This window comes from Capsicum annuum, chromosome 3, assembly GCF_002878395.1.
Source record: "Capsicum annuum cultivar UCD-10X-F1 chromosome 3, UCD10Xv1.1, whole genome shotgun sequence".
In the NCBI taxonomy this organism is placed as follows: domain Eukaryota; kingdom Viridiplantae; phylum Streptophyta; class Magnoliopsida; order Solanales; family Solanaceae; genus Capsicum; species Capsicum annuum.
In genome coordinates, this window is record NC_061113.1 from 108,662,719 (window position 1) to 108,685,169 (window position 22,451).

Sequence of the window (22,451 nt, forward strand, 5' to 3'; positions counted from 1 at the left end):
AGTTAATAATGAAGAATTCACATTCAATGTCCAAAAAACTATGAAGCAACCAACCGACATGAGGGTGGTGTCAGCTATATATTATGTTGATGATCTTGGAGGTTACTCCTTTTTGTACCTTGATGAATTCGAGTAATCATGGTACCCACATCATGTTATGTCATTAAATCCAGCACTTCATGGGAGGCAACCCATGGGCTTGTTGCTAAAGTTTGAGTAACCAACTTAGCCACATTGTTCCACAACGTTAAATCAAGCGTTGGGTGGGAGGAAACCCACTATTTTAGTGTTCATGATTGTTTTTTTTCTAGGTACAGTACATAAGAACGCCTGGAACTCAGTAATACATTGCTTCATTAAGAATATTCCAGGTAAAGGGACTTTGTGATCAACTCATGAAGGTCATAATTCCTAGATGGGCCAAGTAAGTTGTGCTTTGAATGTTAAAAGGAAAATTTGAAGTTTTGGGGAATTTCTGGACTTGAACATGCAAATATACTTATGATTTCATAAATACCATTTATGATTTCATAAGTAGTGCAATATATGATAGAATACAATGTCCAAAGAGCAGGGAAAAAGGTTACAAAATTAGACCACCTACGGATTGACACCTATGGTCCTTAGGTGGTGTCATAACCTAGCTTTGTTTAAAAATTTGGGCCCACACCAACTCAACCCCAACCCTAACTGACCTATTAGGGATTTTTAAGCCCCTAAGCCGCCACTTTAACTTAATTTAACTTTAAAATTTCTTCTTCCCTCTAAAATTCAAACCTACCAACTTCCTCCAAAATCCATATAAGGCAAGAACACTAATTTTGCTTGGTAAAAACTTGTCTAAATTCCACGTATTTCACATCAAGGCAAGGGTTCTTCATATTTTTAATCTTCAATTTCGATTCCTTAAACAAAAGGTAAACTTCTTTGCTCCTAATAATAGTATATTGTTCTTAATTTGAAATAACTAAGTTGGTATGTTAAATTGCTTGTAAAATATATGGAAATCTACAATCTTATGTATGGGAGCCTAGAATTAACCTAAGGTTGGAAATACGTGCGTTGTTCTTGAATTATAACTAGATGATCATGCTCTAAACAAAAATTCAAGTTTAATAGGTCGAGGAATCCCAAGAGTCTTGTATTCTACATTTTTATTGAAAAGTTGGTTCTAGATTTACGTACAAATATTTGAATTATTGGGATTGAGTATAAGTTTTTGGAATGTAAAATTAAGGGAAAATTAGAAGCTTTTAAATTTTGAGTTTTTGTTCAAGTTTGTAGACCCTCACTATCTTTCAGACACTATCACTTGTTTTTTTTAGGTACATATGACACCAAAGTCTTCAAACAAGAAGGTTCTACCTTCGTGGTAAAGGGATGACTCCTTCAAGAGTAGTGTCTCGGTGGAAGAAAACCAAGTTTCCCCAACTAGAGCCGCCCTAACCAGAGTGATGCATCCATGAACTAGACCCTAGAAATATAGTGCAACAAAGACTATTGTTAAAGCTACCTTAGGCGTACCACTTGAAGACCATTTATAGTGGGTCAGAAGACCTACTTCTACTCGACCTGGAGCTCAGCCACAGATCAATACATGAGTTCCCAAGCTGAGAGAAGGCTAGGATGTCACCTGCACACTCTTCCCAATCTGATGAGGGAGAGAATATAATGATAAGGAGGTGGAGTCTGAGTTACTTCCAGCTAAAGTTTCATAGTACCCCCAGTCTGAGGAGGGGTCCCAGGATGAGTCCATAGAATAAGTAACTGACCTATCTTCTATAGTACCCCAATTTAAGGAGATTACATACAAACATCTCACTAGGAGCCACCAGCCAAAATAGCCCAGGCTTCTGCCCCTCCTCATATATCAATAGAGCCTATTTGTAAGGTTAACCCGAGATGGTGTGAAGAGGGGTTATGATTACTTTATAAGAGAGATAGCTTTGTGACTCAGAAGAGTCAGCATAAGAGGGATATTTATGAGGAGAGACTGATTGAGTTGTCTGTGTTAGTTGAAGCAATATTTTTGCAGGTTGTGATTGATAGTTATCAGCTGGGGTGGATGACCAGACCCCTAGGTTCATATAACTAGGAATTTGTGTGAAAGTTCTATGCCTCCTACCTGGCATGACCCAAACTAGGGTCTTGTCGTAATAGGCACCTCAAGTCAAACAAGGACCGGAGATCACCACGCTATTTAATCGAACTAACCAAAAACCATATAATGATCAAGTCCATATCCATACCATTACATAATATACCCAATTCCACAGATTGTCCATACAAAGCGTCTAAAATGAAAAAAGAATATCCGGTAGGGACATGCCCCCAACCATAGCCAAAACTAATGTCCAAGTCTAAAACAATAAAGACATTAGAAAAATAAAGTGAGAAATAGAGCCTTTCGAAGTATGTAAGCTCATGACCTTAAGTCAACACAAACTGGTCCCGAGTCCATCACTGAGTAGGAGGTGTAGTATGACCAACACCTGCATGGCCTGGGGATATGGCATCAAAGACGCTTATTGGTTGGAGCTTTAGTAAGTAACTAAGGGTAAGGATAAAATAATGCCAACAGTTCAAATCCAACTAACTAATGCATATAATCAGTGTAAAATATACATATACACATACATATACATATACATATATATATACATATACATATAAATATACATATAAACATATACATATACATATACATATACATATACATATACATATACATATATATATTTCCTTCTAGAGTAGGGAACATGATTAGCATGAACTTTAAAATCTTTAACCTGCACTATATAGCATAACCATCAATAATAAGGCATCCACAAGCTATATGGGTCCAACTCTCCCCTAGATGGAAGAGCCCCAGTATGTGTAGCCACACAAACCAGATAATATCCAAAAATGTATATGCCTATATGGGGGACTCAAAATGTAAGACCCTGCAAAGTTCTCTCAAAGTCTGAGCCTTAGAGCGTGTCAAGTAAAGTATAATTCCGACCCTAAAAGATTGAGAAGTGACTTCCCATGATATTGGTATTTAAACCATATAGAATTTTATAAAATTTGAATTTTTGTAATGTAGAGAATTGAATTAGCATTCCAATGATACTAATTTCGTCCAAATCCAATATCGGGGTGACAAGTTATGGTCGTTTTACCGAGAGTTGTCAAAACCGCTGTGATAGACAATCCGACAGATCGTCAAGTCTGTGATGGTCCGTCACTCTGCTCATCACAACCAAGGTAGAAACTCCCTTTGCTAGCCCAAGTGCGATGTCAAGGATGACAGACTATCAAGGCTGCGACGGACCATCGCTGAGACCATCACCACTAAGGCAGTATGGTCTAATCTTGGCCAACGTGTGATGGATGTTCTGATGGACCATCAAGATTGTGATAGACCATCGATCTGACCATCTTATCGAGAAAGCATGTCTATTTTCGGGTCATCGTATGACGAACAACCCGACAAATTGTCAGACTTGCAATGGACCATCACTCCAACCATCGCAGACCCCATTCAGTATTTTTAACTCATTTTAAAAAAGGGCATATTGATCTTTCCAATCTTTTATCAACAAGATATATTCCAAGTGAAGAAAATAGCTTTATTCATTATCAAAAATGCAAGAGAGATAGGGTTTCTCCCTTAAGATCAAATCTAAAATCCTTCTCCAAGAAATCTATGAACTCACAATTGATTCTACAAATTGAGTTGAAATTTGAGTTCCCCAAGTTCAAAGGTTGCAAGAACTCTCTCTCAAGGGTAACAAGAATAGTTTAGAGCAAGCTCGTTCACCCAATTTCATAATCTAAGGTATGTGGGGTTTTCAACAAGGGTAATCCTTTCATCCTTGTGCCCAAATACTTATTTAAACTATGATTTTCTGCAATCTATGAGATTTTACATGAAGTTGAATTAGTTTTTTTCACCCATTATTATTGATTGAAATATTTTGATGTTTCCCATGAACTGAGAGTCTAATGGCATGATTTTCATATTTTTCTTGAGAAATTTCAGCTGGGTCTATACCCCATGATTTTAATCCTTGAGAAATTAATAGTTGAAATGTTTGAGATATTGAAGTATATGAGTATGTTGATATTTTGAGATAAATTACTAAAATTTTCCAGATTTCTACATGAGTTATGAATCTATATGCTACCTATTATGCTTTTGAAGAGTTTTAACCTGAGATTTAATTATGGGTTATTGTGCCCTACTTGAGATTTGCAATTTTATGAACTCTTATGCTATAAACACCCATGATTTGAGTATTCTGAGATTATTGAGAAATGTTTTGACCTAATGGTCATGAAGTTTTGAAATCTACTTCACGAGATTATAGATTTGATTATTGGGTTCTTGATGTACCATGAGATTATTTTAAAGTGGATTTTTATGATATGAGCGAGATAAACTGAAGGGAGTAGTATTTAGCACTGAGTTGGGTAAGTTACTATAGTTTCTTACCCCAAAACTATGTACCACTCTATTTTTGAGATTTTAGGCATAAGGACAAGATGATTGGGCCTGACGCCGAGATAAGTGATCACTGAGTTGAGGTTATACTCCTTGGCAAGAGTATGACACCTCTCCTAATGTGATGTTTCTTTCTTAGGAGGACAAGACGTTGGACTCCATGTAGCTCACATGGTTTATGATAGTTAAGAGAACCTCCCTTGATACAAGTTATTTTCCTAATAGCAAAGTTGCAGATTTGCTCCCTAAGACTAAGGTATTTTCCCTTGATATAAGTATTTTTCTCTAAAGCTTGATACGAGATATTTTCCTAAAGTAAATGAAATTCCTACAAGTATATTTGAAATTTATATGATTCCGAATTCCAAGTACTTGAGTTCAAAAGAGTTATGAGTTCTTGAGCATTAAAGAAGTTTTACTCTCCATAAGACGTATGAATGAGTTGAAAGTATTCTTTAAAGTTTTCTTTAGCCTACGGCTAATGAGAATAAGAGACGATTACCTATTTCAAAGTTAAACTATGATGACTCACGAGATTTATGTTACATGCTCCATTCTACATGATTCATGAGCTTTACATTTAATACTTATTTGAGCCATATGAGTCATTACTTATTACATGTATGATTTGATTAAAAAGTATTGATATTGTTTTATATAAATGCATGCACTCCCATATACTCAGTACATTCCCAAGTGCTGATCCACATATACGTCTATGTGCTATATTATTTTATAATGTAGGTTCAGGTGCTTAGTCCCATCCTCGTCAGTGACTTTCGAGTACTTCTGTCTATATTTCTACAGTGGAGAGTCCTCATGGTCCGAGGAACTATCTTCAGAAATTTCTGCATTTGAGAGACTATGTTTTTACTTTCAGTTCATTATGAGTCAGTTGGGGACCTGTCCTAGTGGCTCTTTAGTTTATGGATTAGTAGAGGCTTTATCAGACTAGTTATCAGATTGTGATTGTGTTGAGAATTTTAGTATTGTGGTCATTTGGATCGAGTATTTTCTCTGTATCTCTCTTCATATGATATGACTATACTAGTATTTGAATTATTTTATCTTGAAATGAGTGTTATTAGTAGAAAAAGGCTCAAAGGGTTAGCTTGGGGCTACTTGTAGCCTAAAGTACTGTGTGACGTCTCGGAAGGCGATTTTGGGTTGTTACAAACTTGGTATCAAAGCCTAAGGTTTTAAGGAGTCCTAGGGAGTTTGATAAGCCACTTTAAGTACAGTCTTGATCATCAATGTGTAGCACGCCATATCTATGAGTAAGAGGCTGCAAGACATTTTAGGAAAATGTTATTTCTTCTTTTAGAATCTATCATGCCTATAGTTTTCCCTCTTATCTAATTCATGATCTTTTATTTTAGAAAATACCTCTCCGAAGAGTGAATGTCCATAGGAATGATGAAGAGCAACCCTCACCTGTTGATCCTTTGAATGAGACTATCTCACATGGAATTTCAGGTGGCCTTTCAGGCATTAGCCCAACTGTCTCATACAAGGTTTTAGGTGGCCTTTCAGGCGTCCGTCCAAGCAGTCACCGCTAATTTTTGGGCTAATAACTAGGACACAGATGGTAATCAGCAGGGAGGTGATATAGCTGCGGCTAGGAATTATTATTTTATGTGGATGAATCCACCATAGTTAAATGGGTATAAGGCAGATGAGGACCCACAGTTGTACCTTGAGGAGGTAAGAAAGATCACTTAAGTGATGCATGATTCTGAATAAGAAAGTGTTGAGTTGGCATCCTTCAGACTGAAGGACATTGCTTATGATTGGGTTGTATCATAGAGGAAGGGTAGAGGTGATACTACTGCGCTTATGAATTGGCAGGTGTTCTAAGATGCATTCTTGGACAAGTTCCTTCTGCTTAAGATAAGAGAGGCAAAGATTGAGGAGTTTATGAACTTGAGGTAGGGCTCCATAAATGTTAAAGAGTACTGCTTGAAGTTTAATCAATTGTCCAAGTATGCTCCTAATTTGATTTCTGACACTCGGGCTAGTATGAGCAAGTTCATGACTGGTGTTTCTGGGTTGGTACTGAAGGAGTGTAAGACTTCCATACTGCATAGGGATATAGATCTGGCTAGGTTGATGACACATGCCTAATAGATAGAGGCGGATAAGATTAGAAAGAGAGATAAAGTAAGGGGTAATAAGAGGGCTATATCTAAGCAGCATGAGTATAGTCAGCCTAGGTTCTATGAAGGGAACCGCCCTCAGTTTCAGAGATGTTCGTCTATGCCAGCGCCTTCATCAGCTATTGCTCCCGCACCTAGAGGTAGGCAGGAGCAAGGGGGCAGGTCTTTTATGTCTAAGTCACAGAATAGTATTGGTAACAGGCCCCATTATCCTCTTTGTGCTAAGTATGGTAGGGATTATACAGGTGAGTGTCTCATAGATTTGAGGGGCTATTTTAATTATGGCAAGAAGGGCTACAGACTTAGAGATTATCCTCATGCTTGATAGGGGAACAGAGATGCCTGACCTCAGGCACAGGCTACTAGTGCACCAGCTTCTGTACCCCATCCCACCCCTACTCCAGGCACTTCATCAAGCACTGCTGGCGGTCAGCGCCAGAACAGATTCTATGCCTTACCATTCCGTTAGGAGTAGGAGAACTCTCCCGATGTTGTTACCGATATGCTTTATGTCTTTTGCTTTGATGTCTATGTATTATTGGACCTCGGGTCAAGTCTCTCTTATGTGACCCCACTTGTGGCTATGAATTTTAAAATAAGTCCCAAAAAGATTTTTGAGCCTTTCCTAGTTACTACACCAGTAGGGGAGTCAGTTGTTGCTAAACAAGTGTATAGAGATTGTCATGTTACTATTCTTCATAAAGTCATACTTACGGATTTGATAGAGTTAGACATGGTTGATTTTGACCTTATTTTGGGTGTGGATTGGTTTCATTCTTGTTATAAGTCTATAGACTATCGTACCCATGTGGTCAAGTTTTAGTTTCTTAATGAACCAACTTTTGAGTGGTCCGGGAGTTTGGTATCTCCCAAGAGTCATTTTATCTCCTATCTCAAAGCCAGAAAGCTAATATCCAAGGGTTGCATCTCTTACCTAGTTAGAGTCAAAGACACTAAGTCTGAAGCTCCAACTATTCAGTCAGTCGATATTGTTAATGAGTTTCCAGATATTTTTTCAGATGATCTCCCAGGGGTACCTCCCGATAGAGAGATAGAATTTGGGATTGACCTTCTTCTTGATACACGACCTATTTTTATTTCTCCTTATCGTATGGCACCTGTAGTGCTTAAATAGTTGAAAGAGCAATTCAAATATCCTTTAGACTAAGGTTTCATTAAGCCCAGTATTTCTCCTTAGGGTGCACCTGTCTTATTCGTGCGAAAGAAAGACAGTTCTTTGAGTATGTACATTGACTTTCATTAGCTTAACAAGGTCACAGTAAAAAATAAGTATCCTCTTTCTAGAATTGATGACCTTTTTGATCAGTTGTAAGGTGCAAGTTATATCCCCAAGATAGACCTTAGATCCCGCTATCATTAACTTAAAGTGAGGGAATGTGATATTCCAAAGACAGCTTTTCGAATCTGCTATGGTCACTTTTAATTTCTAGTTATGTTTTTTGGGCTAACCAATGCCCCAACAGCCTTCATGGACCTCATGAATCAGTGCTCAAGCCATATCTTGATATGTTTGTCATTGTCTTCATAGATGACATCCTTGTATACTTCCGTAATAAGAATGACCATGTGAATCACCTTAGAGTTGTCTTGTAAACTCTTAGAGATCACCAGTTTTTTGCCAAGTTTAGTAAGTGTGAATTTTGGTTAAGGTCTGTAGCTTTTCTGGGTCATATTATTTCAGCCAAAGGTATTTGAGTTGATCCCCAAAAGACAGAAGCTATAAGAAATTGGCCTAGGTATATTTCTCCATCTGACATTAGAAGTTTCTTGGGTCTAGCGGGCTACTACAGTCATTTTGTTAAAGGTTTCTCTTCTATTGCTTCTCCCATGACCCAATTGACCCAAAAGAAATTTAAGTTCCAGTGGTCAGATTTCTGTGAGAAGAGTTTTCAGGAGTTGAAGACTTGACTTACTTCAGCCCCTGTGTTGACTTTACCTGATGGTACAGATGGTTTTATGGTGTATTATGATGCCTCTAGAATTGGTTTGGGTTGTGTGTTAATGCAAAGAGGTAAGGTTATAGCCTATGCCGCTAGACAGTTAAAGTCGCATGAGAAAAATTACCCAACCCATGAACTTGAGTTAGCTGCTCTTTGGTTTGAATATTTGGAGACACTATCTTTATGGTGTCTATGTTGATGTGTTTACCAATCATAAGAGCCTGTAATATGTGTTTACTCATAGGGAGTTGAATCTTAGCAGGTCGTTTGTGGGTAGTGTTGCCCATGTAGAGGAAGGTAAGAAAGAGTTAGCTCGTGATGTGCATTATTTGGCTAGATTGGGTATTAGGTTGCTTGATTCAGCTGATGAAAATACTTTCTTGTAGAGTAGTTCTGAATCCTCTTTAGTTTCAAAAGTGAAGGAGAAGCAAGACAGAGGTCCTAGTTTGGTCATACAGAAGGAGTCAGTTAAGGACCAAAATGTAAAAGTTTTCTCCCAAGAGGGAGATAATGTGTTGAGATTGCAGGGTAGATTGTGTGTTCTATGTTTTGATAATCTAAGGCAGAGGATTATGGTTGAAGAGCATGGCGCGCGGTACTCCATTCATCTTGGCACTACCAAGATGTACCATAACTTGCGAGAAATCTATTGGTGGAATGGTATGAAGAAGGATATAGCTGGGTTTGTAGCAAAGTGTGCAACATGCCAACAAGTTATGGTAGAGCACCAAATACCTGGTGGTGTGATGCAAGATTTTGGTATACCCACTTGGAAGTGGGAGGTGGTGAATATGGACTTTGTGATCAAGTTACCTCTTTCGCATCATCATCATGACTCTATTTGGGTTGTTGTGGATAGCTGACTAAGTCTGCGCATTTATTGCCAATGCACACATCATATACAGCTAAGGACTATGCTAGATTGTATATTCAGGAGTTAGTCAGGCTGTATAGAGTTCCCTCGTCCATCATTTCGGATAGGGGCACTCAATTTACTTCTCAGTTTTGTAGGGAGTTTCAGCAGGGTCTTGGTACCCAAGTTCCTTTAAGTTTCACTTTTCATCCGCAAATAGATGGTCAGGCTGAGAGGACCATTCAGACCCTAGAAGACATGTTGAGGGCGTGTGCTCTTGATTTCAAAGGAAGTTGGGCTGAGCATTTTCCATTGATAGAGTTCGCCTATAACAATAGTTACCATGCTAGCATCGAGATAGTACCATTTGAGGCCTTGTATGGTAGGAGATATAGATCACCCATAGGTTGGTTTAAAGTGGGAGAAGATGCCATGATTGGGCTGGATGCAGTGTTTGAAGATATGAAGAAAGTTAAGTTGATAAAAGAAACGTTGAAGACAGCTCATAGTCGTCAAAAGTCTTATGCCGGTGTGAGATGAAAAGATCTTGAGTTTGAGGTGGGTGATTTGGTATACTAAAAAATTTTACCCATGAAAGGTGTGAAGAGGTTTGGTAAAAAGGGAAAGCTTAGTCCCCGTTATGTTGGCCCGTATAGAGTCTTGAGACGTGTTGGTAAAGTAGCCTATGAGGTTGAGTTGCCCGCAGAGTTGTCAGCAGTTCATCCTGTTTTTCATGTCTCTATGCTTAAAAAGAATATTGGTGATTCTGTTGTAGAAGATCCTTTAGAGAGTGCTGATATTCAGAACAGTCTTTAATTCGATGAGATTCATGTTGAGATTCTATATTTTTAGATCCGTAGGCTGAGGAACAAAGAGGATACCTTAGTCAAAGTTTTGTGGCGGAACCAGTCAGTTGAGGGCGCTACTTGGGAGGCAGAAGCAAACATGCAAGTCAAGTACTCGCACCTCTTTTCTGCGAGTTCAGATCAATTCGAAGGTATTATTCTTCCTTAATTTAGCCCTTCTAATCTAAAGTTCATCTATGTATCTATTTTTGCATGAGTTCTTGCAATTTCTGAGGTATTCAAGGGTTTAGAGAGATTTTAATCCGTTTAGCAAAAATTTCTTCAGCTATGTGTACTCTATTTTTCCTATGTTCCTAGTCTAACTAGCAACATTCGAGGACGAAAGTTTCCAAGGGAAAGATATTGTAAGACCCCTCAAAGTTCCCTCGTAGTCTGAGCCTTAGAGTGTGTCAAGTGAAGTCTAATTTCAGCCCTAAAAGACTGAGAAGTGACTTCCCAAGTTATTGGTTTTTAAACCATATAGAATTTTCTTAAATTTGACTTTTTTTCATGTAGAGAATTGAAGTAGCATTCCAACGATACAAATTTCATCCAAATTTGGTATCGGGGTGAGAAGTTATGGCCATTTTATTGAGAGTTGTTGGAACCATCCAGGTACGACAGACAATCCGACAGAGCGTCAAGTCTGCAATGGACCATCGCTCAGCTTGTCACAACCAAGGTAGTACGTCCCTTTTCTGGCCCAAGTGCGATGGCCAAAATGACGGACCGTCAAGGATGCGATGGACCATCGCTGGGATCGTTGCGCTCAGGCAGTGTGGCCTCATTTAGGCCAACGTATGATGGACAATCCGACAAACCATTGGTTATGCGACAGACCCTTGCTAAGACCATCTCATCGAGGCAGTGTGTTCATTTTCTAGCCAACGTGCGACGAACGACCGATGGACCGTTAGACTTGCGACGGATCGTCGCTTTGACCGTCGCAACCCCCATTTATTGTTTTTAACTCATTTTAACAAGGGGATTTTTGGTCTTTCCACTCTTTTATCAACCAAATATATTCCAAATGAAGCAAATGGTTTCATTCATCATCCAAAACACAAGAGAGATAGGGTTTCTCCCTCAAGATCAAATCTAAAACCCTTTTTCAAGAAATCCAAGAACTCACCATGGATTCTACAAATTGAGTTAATATTTGAGTTCCCCAAGTTCAAAGGTTGCAAGAACTCTCTCTCAAGAGTAAGAACAAGAGTTTAGAGCAAGCACGTTCATCTAATTTCATAATCTAAGGTATGTGGGGTTATGAACAAGGGTAATTCTTTCATCCTTGTACATAAATACTTATTTAAACTAAGATTTTCTGCAATCTATGAGATTATACATGAAGTTGAAGTAGGGGTTTTCACCGATTATTATTGATTGCAGTATTTTGATGTTTCCTATGAATTGAGAGTCTAATGGCATGATTTTCACATGTTTTCTTAAGAAATTGCAGCTGAGTCTATACCCTATGATTTTAATCCTTGAGAAATTAATAGTTGAAATGTTTGAGATATTGAAGCGTATGAGTATGTTGAGATTTTGAGATAAATTGCTAAAATTTTCCAGATTTCTACATGAGTTATGAATCTATATGCTATCTATTATGCTTTTGATGAGTTTTAACTTTATATTTAATTATGGGTTATTGAGCCCTACTTGAGATTTGCGATTATATGAACTCTTACGCTATAAGAACCCATGATTTGAGTATTCTGAGATTATTGAGAAATGTTTTGACCTAATGGTCATGGAATTTTGAAATCCACTTTACTATATGAGATTACAAATTTGATTATTGGGTTCTTGATGAACCATGAGATTATTTTAAAGTGGATTTTCATGATATGAGCGAGATAAACTAAAGGGAGTAGTATTTAGCACCGAGTTGGGTAAGTTACTATGGTTTCTTACCCCAGAACTACGTGGCATCATAGGTTTGAGATTTTGGGCCTAAGGCCGAGATGATTCGGCCCGAGGCCAAGATAAGTGATCACTGAGTTGAGATTATATTCCTTGGAAAGAGTGTGATGCCTCTCCCCAACGTGAGGTTTCTTTCTTAGGAGGACAATACATTGGACTCCATGTAGCTCGCATGGTTTATGTCAGTTAAGAGAACCTTCCTTGATACAAGTTATCTTCTTAATAGCAAAGTTGCAGATTTGCTCCCTAAGACTAAGGTATTTTCCCTTGATATAAGTATTTTTTCCTAAATCTTGAAACAAGATATTTTCCTAAAGTGAATGAAATGCCTTCAAGTATGTTTCAAAGTTATATGATTCCGAATTCCAAGTACTTGAGTTCAAAAAAGTTATGAGTTCTTGAGCATTAAAGAAGTTTTACTCTCCATGAGACATATGAATGAGTTGAAAGTATTATTTAAAGTTTCCTTTAGCCTATGGGTAATGATAATAAGAGAAGATTACCGATTTCAAAGTTAGACTATGATGATTCACGAGATTTATGTTACATACTCCATTCTACATGATTCATGAGCTTTACATTTTATACTTTTTTGAGCTATGTGATTCATTACTTATTGCATTCATGATTTGATTAAAAAAATTGATGTTGTTTTATATAATGCATGCACCCCCACATACTCAGTACATTCCCAAGTGCTGATCCACATATACGTCTATGTGCTACATTGTTTTATAATGTAGGTTGAAGTGCTCAGTCCCAGCCTCATCAGTGACTTTCGAGTACCTCTGTCTACATTCATATAGTGGTGAGTCCTCATGGTTCGAGGACCTATCTTCAGACATTTCTGCATTTGAGAGACTATGTTTTTACTTTCAGTTCATTTTGAGTCAGTTAGGGACCTGTCCCAATAGCTCTCTAGTTCATGGATTAGTAGTGGCTTTGTCAGACTAGTTATCAGATTGTGATTATGTTGAGAATTCTAGTATTATGGTTGTTTGGATCGAGTATTTCCTCCATATCTCCCTTCATATTATATGACTATGCTAGTGTTTGAATTATTTCATCTTGAAATGAGTGTTATTAGTAGAAACAAGCTCAAAGGGTCAGCTTGGGGCTACTTGTAGCCTTAAGCACCATGTGACTTCCCGGGAGGCAATTTCGGGTCGTCACACGAAAATCCCAACATAATCAAGGTGACTTAAGCACCAATACATGTATTATGTGGGACTCAAAAATCCTATTCATATATTCATTCAGTGGAATCGAACCACCCAGACATATAGACACCCACACCGGCTAGCATAATTTTCAGTGTTAGTTCTTTGGACTCCACTTTCATGGCCCTGCTACATATCCCGCTTTAAAGCCTAATTTAAAACCATTACTCCACATACATAATCATTTAGCCAATTACTTACCAAAGAACTTCATTGGTATCGTCATACCAACACCACTTGAAAGTTTACATCATGCCATAACCATTATCATCCAGCTTTGGGACTAAAACCCATTGACTATACAAAGCCATAAATTCAATTCAACATTAGGGACTCAAACCCATTATCAAATAGAGACATAAATCAAATTAATTATAGGGACTGAAACCTTTTTTGCACAGTAAACCACAAAGGTTACAATTTAGATCATTACATGGCCAACAAGGCCTTCACAAAATGGTTTACCAACCATTAAAATTAATTAGGCTAATATGTTAGTTCAAAAAATATTTCAATTTAATTTATGTCCATCAAAACATTTACAAAATCATTCATCATTCATTAGTGTAAACCCTAATTCATCATGTGACTAATTTATTCTCTTAGGCATTTTCACAAACACTTTGAGGGAATACCTTTACCAAGTCCAAAACCAAAGTAAAAACCATCAAGTTTATGGTAACCCATGACCTATTTGTTAAACCACAATTACCAAGAATCCACATGTGAAAACCATCATAAGAAACATGTATAAACACAATTTAAACAAAGAGTAAACAACACTCAACATTGTGCAACACAACCCTCAACTATGGTTATTAAAACCACCATTAATGAATCAAAATAAATGTATAAAATCCATGATATTTGAGAACTAACAATAAGAGAAGAGTCACATTCTTTATTTATGAAGATTCACGGAAGAAACTTGACTCTTGAGCCTCTAGATGAACACCTTTGAAGAACCCTAGCCCCAATTTTCAAGATAGAGTTTAGAGAGGATTTTGATGTGTTTTGATCTTTCAAAGTATATTATGAGAGGCCACAATATGTTTTAAGATGTGCTAACTTGAGTGTTTTAGGGTGTGAAATATCTAGAATACCCTCAGCTTAAAATCTAAAATCTTGGCCGTATGAGGGTACGACCACACCTCCTAAATCATACCCTAGGGTATGAGTGGTACCCTTATTTCGTACCTTAGACCTTATCTTGGACCTTTATACTGACCAATATATGACCACAAAGGACTAAGTCATATCCTATCATACGTGAAGTACCCTTAGAATCGTACCTTGGTCTGAATTATCTATACCAAACTTAGGACATCATACGATTTAACAACAAACACCTCGTACCCTAACATACGTATAGTAAGATGCCTAATCAAACCTTGGACAGAAACAAACCATACCACATTGATCAACATACAAATGAAAGGCCCTAAAATGTATGCAATCATATGATGAGTACCCTCTAGTGGTATGATGTCCAAATTCTCAAACTCAAGAATTTTCTAAGGGACAGAACTAGGGTGTTTTAATTCTCCCCCACTTAGATGATTCGTCCTCAAATGACGAATAAAGGCAAGCACAAGCATGAGTTAACATATTTTTACGCCTCAAACTAACCTTTTACCAAGTTTGAAAATAATGACATAAAATAGGGATACTAAGAATAACACATACCACAAGCATGAACTTTCAAAATGGAGAACAAATGTGGATACTTGGACTTCAGATCCTATTCCACTTCCCAAGTAGCTTCCTCAACCTTATGTTTCCTCCAAAGAACCTTTATAGAAGCCACATCATTTGTCTGCAACTAAAGGACTTGACAATCCAAGATCTCAACTGGGACTACTTCATAAGGTAAGAAATACAAAATACCCAACACTTCTAAAGAAACATTCGATGAAGGATCACCCACACACTTCCACAATATAGAGACATGGAAAACTAGATGAATGGAGCTCAAACTAGGAGGCAAAGTAAACTCATAAGTTACGTTGTCAACCCTCTTCAAGACCAAGTATGGGCCAACATACCGAGGGCTTAACTTTTCCTTTTTACCAAACTGCATTGCTCCTTTCATGGGAGACATCCTCAAGAGTACCCAATTGCCAATATTGAACTCTGACTCCCTATGCCTTACACCCACATAGGACTTTTGGCAACTATCAACAACTTCCAACCTATCTTGAATCACCTTTACTTTCTCCAAGGATTGGTAAACCAAGTGAGGGACAAACAGCTTACTCTCACAAAATTCATACCACCCAATAGGATAATGAAATCACCTATCATACAATGTCTCAAAAGGAGCCATACCAAAGATAGAGTGGTAACTATTGTTATAAGCAAATTCAATCAAGGGAAAATAGTCGAACCAACTACCACTATAGTCAATCACCCAAGCATGAAACATATCTTTAATTGTGGTTAGATGACTTTTACTTGACTTCCACGATCGAGGTTAGCAGACTGCAACCACGGTACTTGAGGCCTTTCTGCTCCAAGTCTTTAGCTGTACTTTTTATGTTCCCTTTTGATCATTTTTAGTTCCAATCCATAGCTTTTGATCTTCTCAACTCTATGCCTGCGAAGAGTGGATTTTAGTTTATTTTATCACCAATATGTCTCATTTATTCATTCAAAATAAGGTAACATACACAAATATTTAGTGAGAATGAGTGGTAAAATCATTACTCTTCAACACCCCAACTTAAAACATTTGCTTGTACTAAAGCGGCACTACGTCTTACTATGATACAATAATTCTCTATGCCCAAACTTTACACCTTAAAGCTCATAATGACTTTAGCTTTAGTTGCAACCACAAGTAGCTCATTGCATATGGGCTAAGCTAATTCCCACTGCACCCTTTATCATAAGATGCAACATTCAAGGATATATAGGACTTTAAAGAAAAACCAAGCAACAACAACCAATACTCTACAGGTGGCTTCCTCTTGACTACAACTAAGATATACTCCTTTTGCCTCATTGCTTGGAAGGTGACAAAATCACCCATCTCAACTTGTTTCACAAGCCAACCTCACAAGAAAAATTTTTTCACACACCAAGATACCAAATATGCAACAAGGAATTTAAAGTACAAAAACTCTCTCCCTCACACTAGAAATCTCTATGCAACAAGTGTCATATCATTGGCTTGCCCTTATTTTTAATCGCCTATACATAAAGAGAAAATGGTTGGAGATCTCAAATGACTTTAATCTTGTAACGTAGGTTCGGTCTAGAGTAGGATATCATTTGGGATGACATGGCTACACCTTTTCTTGAACATCTACATAACACTTTTCAATCCTCATTTTTGAATGTGGGCCACTTCTTTTTCTCTCTTTTTTATCACTTTTCTTGCAACTCTCATGCACATCTTTCCTTTGCTGAACTCTTTCTTTTTCTATTCCTTTATTTTCGACACTTAGGCACATTTGGCATTTCACTAATAATTTAGTGGCCTCACTCTTTCTTCCATCAACCTTTATTACCCTCAACTTAGGCTTTTAGCCTCAAGTTATATTTTCAAGTTCAAGAAGGTTTTGGTTCAAAAGAGGGATAAAAAGAATGGACACATGTTGTAATGAGTTTACCAAAGAAAGGTCCAAAGGCTCAAAGTGGGCACTAGGGATTATAATTATGCATGGGTAGGCTTTTTGGGCAAGAGTGGGTTCTAAAATCACAAAGGTGGCCTAAGATCATTTCTCAAACCACATAAAATCAAAATTAGTTTTGAAAGTTTAACGGGGGAAGTTCTAGAAAACACAAGTATACAAGAGATGAATACCAAAATCTTACCACATATGGCATGCAAAATTCGCCAAGCGGGCTCAAATTTCCCTCTTGCGAGAGACAAAATGGAAGTATCTATTTCTATTCATAAGTCAAAATTTATGAAGCCACAAAAAGAGAAATAGTTTTGTTACAACATAGCTCACATCCATGCCCTTGATTTTTCAAAATATTTTGACAGAGGGGGTTGTTTATTTTGCATTATCCTTTCACACAATTTGCTACACTATGGCTACAACTAAAGACTTAGTGTAACATTTTGGCTTAACACGGGCACACTAACAATATGGCTACTCAGACTTTGCCAATGGTGTACAAGGTGACCTTAACTTTAAAACATATAATGTCACAGGTACTCAGACTTCCCCTGCACCTATGCCTCAAAACCTAAACACAATGCTTTACCCTTAAGAATGTCGTCACTTAATCCATCATAAGGTAAATCTTGTCATCCATCATCAAAATAAAAATAAAAGCTAAAGCAAAAAGAGCAAAACTAAAACTAGAAGAAAAATATATAATCCATAAAATGTGGGTACCAACTGGGTACCCAAAACGTAGTATTTTAAAAAAAAAAGTAAAACAATATCCAAAGAATCATCCGAAAACAATCACCAACATAAATATCCAGGAAAAAACACCAAAACAATACATATCTGGGGGTACCCTAACTAAGATAATGTAGTGTCCACACTGCAGGTGTAGGCAAGTAAGAGTAAAAAAGTCTCCCTGAATATATATCAAGAGCTATGTTCTCCTACTGACTCGACTTCAACACCACCAATATCATTAGCCGACCATCTATAGGAGCCTCATCCTCACTATTCAATCTTAGTGAAGGTACTGGATAGTTAGGTTTGCGCACCTTAAAAATGCCCTTCACCCTTTTCCACAGCTTTCTAAAGAAATTATCTTTTTTCTTTTCTCTCTTTACCATATTCTCATGTGAAACCTTGAGGTCCTTGTGAGAGGTGGCTAAGGCCGAATAGGCTCTCTCCAGACTAGCTACTGTGGCACCTTGATTTTGCTGCTCCTCTATGTACTTTTCATAATCTGACTGTGCTATATATAAATGATGAGCAGTGGAAGGCTATCCCAGTACCTGAGGTAGTTTGGACAATAGTTCTCTCACCCCCTACATCTGAATAGAGATGTCATCTAAAGTAGTGGCTGATGAGGGCCTACAAGAGTGTGTGTCCTCTTAGACTGATTTGCCCGTGTCCATCTTCCTCTTCTTACTCTAACTTGGGGAACCTACACCTGTAAATTTAAGTGGGTAGATGAGAGAGACTGGATGTACCCAAGTATCTGTAACATATTCTTCCACTTCTGCCCTCTTGCAAAGCTCAGTAATAAGGAAAGAGAAAAGAAGATGTGTACCTCCCTAATTTTTGGAATACATCTACTATAAAAGAACAATTTTGCCCATATTGACAGGGATGCCAGATAGGATGTAAGACACCATCTGAGCTCACGAATCGTTGACAATAAACATATAGGTGCATAGCGATACTTGGCTACATATAATGTTTAGCCAAAGCCCGAATTCTGCTGTGAAGTACTTTATCAAAATATCTCTCTTAGGACTAGGCAACTACTTTTCTAGGACATAAAATGTTAGCTATCCAAGTCCCTTGCTTGCATGCTTTGGCACAAAATTACCCTATGTCAGTATTTTGGATCCTATACACCGCATTAACCTGCTCTGCTCAAAAGTTCACTTGCTTAGCCTGAATTGTCATCACTGGGTTTGTGAGAGAAACTACGCTAAGGTTTATGTAGAATTTATGTACCCACTGCTCATTAGCATAGAAGGGTTTCGAGGCAAAGTACATCCACTAGGTTGCAATGAGTCTTGTATGGAATTTTGGGATCTTTTTCTTCACCTTGTCTAAGCTAATACCCCTTTTAGGGAGTAGTTTTATCCTATGGAAATCTTTGTAGTAGCAGTGTTAGCATTGTGCGGACATGAATTTGGTGTCACCTAAAACTCCCATCTTTGAGGATGATAACCTGTAAGATATCTAAATCAGACCAACATTAGTATTTTAATACTAAAAACATGCTAGATCACACAAATAAGTTCAAGTGGTAGTGTTGTGGAAGGTTTTGGGGCATTAAAGGATGTGCAGAACTTTTGAGGTCTGCCAATAATTACCCTCAGGAATAGCAATTACAGAGCGTTGAACACGACAGCAGTGCCACAATTTCGATCATCGGGACCGCGATTGCGATACCTGAGATCATACATACCAGTTTCTGCACTTCAGTTCAAGCATAATTTTAATCCCACTTTTTGTTTCTACTAGGCATGTTGATAGTGTAATCAAAGAATTTATGCCTAGTCTATGTGATTATAGCCACCAAATTCCAAGGAATTACACATGGGATTCATAGAGACATTTAATCGAACACATGGTATACACTTTAATTTAAGAGGTTTAAGGCTTAATTCTGGTTACTCAAGACTTCCCCATTAGTGTATACACCAACTACAATAGCTAACCACACAACAATCATCAACATGCAGGCATTTTTCCATGAAAATAGTGTTTCAGGCCTTTCCTTAAACTATAACTTTTAACCATGTAATTATATTCAAATCAAGAGAGTTAAGACAACTTACTAGATTCGATGATGCAACGGATGACTTGACACTTGAATAAGCAATGTAATGCCAAAATTGGAGAGATTTTGAGTGAAATAAAAAGATGAGCATGGATGAAAGTGGCATTCAGATGGTCCTTTAAACTGGTTTGACCGTGATTGTGGTCCTAGTTACATAATCACGGTCATGCGTCCTCCACGATCGTGGTGGCACAGACCATTGTTGTGGTAACTGAGACCAAATAATTGGGTTTTCTGCACTTCTTGTTCAGTCCAAATTGCCAATTTCACACGTTCCCTTCTCAAATTTAACCAAAATTCCCTTTAGCACCAATATTTTATTAATTGTGCATGCATAAAAAAAATGAAATCTACTCTATCATGCATTTATAAAAAGGATACGGACCAATTTTTGTGGCGTGATGGGTTGCCTCCCATCTAGCACTTAGTTTAACATCGTGGCACGGCACCTTCACCACTTTCTTTTATCTTTCCACTTAGAGGATTTGAATCTCTGTCCCAACTTTCGTTCTCTCTGCAATGAGCGATAGAGGGATAGAAGATTCAAATCTTTCAAGTGGAAACACGGAAGATGAAAGGGCATAGCGACCAAGCTTCAATCTTGCCATTTTTAAGACTTGAACCTTTTACCCAATTGACATCAAACTTTTGGTTTGGCTACTTGGGTAAAAATGGGCACATCAATAGGCCACTAGTTGCACATCGGGCATTGAGTTCCTTTGCCATTGATGGAGGGAGTTCCATATGCCCCTTGGAATGTCAAATTCATAAATATAGGAATCCTATTTCGTCTCTCCACCATCCATAATTTGGTCTGAGGGATGGATCCTCATCACATGATCTAAGCATAATGTTGAAAAGTGATTTGAATGAGCTCCAACTCCTAATTTTGGGTTATCCTCCTCCAAAGCATTGTCACCCCAAAATGAACTAGAGTCATAATAAGCGATTTGCCTCAATTCTTCATTTGACTCTAGTACCATTTCTTTTATTGTGGATTCTTCTTCCTCATATGACTTAGTGGATTGGGAAGTTACTGAGGAATCTTTTTTACCAAGATCATCATCATAGCTTGGTTTCTCTTCTTGATGGACCTCCTCCTGGGAAATGTGCATGGTTGTAATGTTTGCAAGAATTATGTTCTTGACCAATTCCTTTGCCTTGACATTTTCCCATTAGAACACCTCGTAGGATTGATGCAAGTCTTGTGCATTCTCATCGATTATAGTTACCTAATCCAAAATGGTTTGAAGAATTAATCCAAGACCAATGGGTTTGGTTTGTTGCTTCTCCTTCTTCTCATTATAAGACCTATTAATCTCACAAAAAGAACTAGCAATACTGTTAGTATAATAGGGGGAGAGGGAATTTGGACAATCACTCCAGTGTCCATTTCGACCACTACATAAAGAACCCTATACTTCCTATAGGATCAAGATGGGATCAAGATGGTGAATCCATCTCTCTCCATGGAGCATAGTCACATTCTCTCATGAAGTATGGTACATCATAATTTGGACATGGGTCATCATGATAATATTCCCAAAAACTAATATCATATTTGTAAGGAAATTCCATAGAGAAAAATAAAAATAAAATAAAATCTACGTACAAAGGAAAATCACGAACAAATTTATACAAGTTTGAATTCAACCAAGTAACTAAAATTTTGAACTAACTTAAAACTCCAAATTGTTCCCCGACAACGGCGCCACTTTTGATAACGCTCAACTTACACTTCAATTTAAGTGTAAGGCGGTTGTCAATATATTTACCCAACTTTGGAGTTGGGGCCGAATCCACGAGGGACAATGTAGTGGAAATCAAGTTACTTCAAAATAATAGATACAAGTTAAATCAAAACCAATATTACAAGAAGGTAAAAATGGGGGTGATAGTTATCTACACTAACATTTCTTCTTGGTTTTTTCTAGTATAAATTTGGGGCTAGGAATAATTAGAGTTTTAACAGGTATGCATGGATCTTGGGATTATGCACTACTAAGGGAATGATATGTGGGTGTTAGCAATCAACATCAATTTAGTAAGTCAAATATGGGTAAGTTTGGTTTTAGATTTTGATGTTAGTATTTCAACAAACATTAAACTTTCATCCATTGATTCTTTCAAATACCTAATAAGAGTGTTCAACATTTGGTAACCATAACCTTAATCTAGGCATCCCTATTTTTAGGATGATACCCATGGTATAGTCAGCCTCACATTCACCCTTATGTCTAAGTGAAAATTTAGCAAACTACACACACAATTATCTATCATTGCTTTGGTCTCCAAATCCCTCTTTCAAGGATGATATGGATTCCTAAACTTCACTCAAAACCATTCTTTCAAAGATGGCTTTGATTTTCTAGGGCATGGAGCTTTCACTCATTTCACCCATCAAACCCCAAAAAAGTTAGCATAGAAATGATAAAACCCATAAACATGAACTACTAAATAGAAGATAATCAATAACAATGCACACACACTTTAATCCTTATTTACACATAACTCCAAGTTGAAGATCTAGCTTCCCATAAGATAAATAAGCATAGATATA